Genomic DNA, 2,500 nt, shown 5'->3' with positions numbered 1-2,500 from the left:
ACGGGCTTGATGGTGCGACTTACGGGCCTGATAGTGCGACTAACGGGCTTGATAGGGCAATTTACGGGCTTTTTGGTGCGACTTACGGGCTTTTTGGTGCGACTTATGGGCTTGATAGGGCAATTTACGGGCTTTTTGGTGCGACTTATGGGCTTGATAGGGTAATTTACGGGCTTGTTGGTGCGACTTATGGGCCTGATAGTGCGACTAACGGGCTTGATAGGGCAATTTACGGGCTTTTTGGTGCGACTTATGGGCCTGATAGTGCGACTAACGGGCTTGATAGGGCAATTTACGGGCTTTTTGGTGCGACTTACGGGCCTGATAGTGCGACTTATGGGCCTGATAGTGCGACTAACGGGCTTTGATAGTGCGACCAACGGGCTTGATAGTGCGACCTATGGGCTTGATAGTGCGACTAACGGGCTTGATAGTGCGACTTATGGGCTTGATAGTGCGACTTATGGGCTTGATAGTGCGACTTACGGGCTTGCTTTTCCATGTTTTTCGCATCGAGCTTCGGTTCGTTTCGAATAATTTTGTCCATGTTTTTCGTTTGCTACGAGAGGTTCGGTTCGTTTTCAGTTATCCCTGTGTTCATGGTTTTCGTGTGCTTCGAGAGGTGTGGTCCGTGTTTTTGAGTACTCTTGTCCATGATTCTCGTGTGCTTCTAGAGGTTTGGTCCGATTTTCAGTACTCTTGTCCATGACTTTCACATGCTCTGATAGGTAGGTTCGTTCTCAGTTATCCCTGTGTTCATGGTTTTCGTGTGCTTCCATAGGTTTGGTCCGTGTTTTTGAGTACTCTTGTCCATGATTTTCGTGTGCTTCTAGAGGTTTGGTCCGATTTTCAGTACTCTTGTCCATGCTTTCACATGCTCTGATAGGTAGGTTCGTTCTCAGTTATCCCTGTGTTCATGGTTTTCGTGTGCTTCCATAGGTTTGGTCCGTGTTTTTGAGTACTCTTGTCCATGATTTTCGTGTGCTTCTAGAGGTTTGGTCCGATTTTCAGTACTCTTGTCCATGCTTTCACATGCTCTGATAGGTAGGTTCGTTCTCAGTTATCCCTGTGTTCATGGTTTTCGTGTGCTTCCATAGGTTTGGTCCGTGTTTTTGAGTACTCTTGTCCATGATTTTCGTGTGCTTCTAGAGGTTTGGTCCGATTTTCAGTACTCTTGTCCATGACTTTCGTTTGCTTCGATTCGTTCACTCTATTACTCTTGTCTGTGGTTTTCGTTTGCTTCGATTCGTTCACTCTTATTACTCTTGTCTTTGGTTTTCGTTTGCTTCGATTCGTTCACTCCATTACTCTTGTCTGTGGTTTTCGTTTGCTTCGATTCGTTCAGTCCATTACCCTTGTTTGCGGTTTTCGTTTGCTTCGATTCGTTCAGTCCATTACTCTTGTATGTGATTTTCGTTTGCTTCGAGTCGTTCAGTCCATTACCCTTGTCTATGATTTTCGTTTGCTTCGAGTCGTTCAGTCCAATACTTACCTTTGTCTATGATTTTCGCTCTAGCCCAGTCGCCCTGCGCTCTGAAAATCACATTCCAACTCTATCACCGATAGTGCTCACACCTTGGAAACCACATTTCACCCGGGGAACCTTAGGGTGGATTTTGAGCCTTTCGGGATTGCGAAACCATCATTTAACACTCTAAACTTAATTTCCGCAATCCCAGACGCACTTTCCATATGGTCTCCAAAAATGCGTGTGAGCTGACCTGGTCCCTTATAATAGGCAATGAACACGATTTTGGCAAAATATTTTTTTCAAAATTTTTTGACTCACCGGGTAAAATCGAATTTACTTGGGAAAAATGTTCTAGCAGGGGCCCTCCCATACAAATTTTTTTCTTCTCAAAAATGATTTTCGTTTCACTTTTCATACTCAGGGGAGTCTAAAATTGATGTTTTGAGTCACCGTGAAAAAAAAATTTTTTTGACCCGAGCTTGTGTCGGCGACCCAAAATCGACGCACTTGGGAAAAATGTTCTAGCAGGGGCCCTCCCATACAAAAATTTTTTCTTCTCAAAAATGATTTTCGTTTCACTTTTCATACTCAGGGGAGTCTAAAATTGATGTTTTGAGTCACCGAGAAAAAAAAATTTTTTTGACCCGAGCTTGTGTCGGCGACCCAAAATCGACGCACTTGGGAAAAATGTTCTAGCAGGGGCCCTCCCATACAAAAATTTTTTTTTGACTCACCGGGTAAAATGGTCGCACTTGGTAAAAATGTTCTAGCAGGGGCCCTCCCATACAAAAATTTTTTCTTCTCAAAAATGATTTTCGTTTCACTTTTCATACTCAGGGGAGTCTAAAATTGATGTTTTGAGTCACCGTGAAAAAATAATTTTTTTGACCCGAGCTTGTGTCGGCGACCCAAAATCGACGCACTTGGGAAAAATGTTCTAGCAGGGGCCCTCCCATACAAAAATTTTTTCTTCTCAAAAATGATTTTCGTTTCACTTTTCATACTCAGGGGAGTCTAAAATTGATGTTT

This window comes from Anopheles moucheti, assembly GCF_943734755.1.
Source record: "Anopheles moucheti chromosome X unlocalized genomic scaffold, idAnoMoucSN_F20_07 X_unloc_10, whole genome shotgun sequence".
Lineage (NCBI taxonomy): Eukaryota > Metazoa > Arthropoda > Insecta > Diptera > Culicidae > Anopheles > Anopheles moucheti.
Note: the sequence above shows the minus strand (reverse complement) of the source record.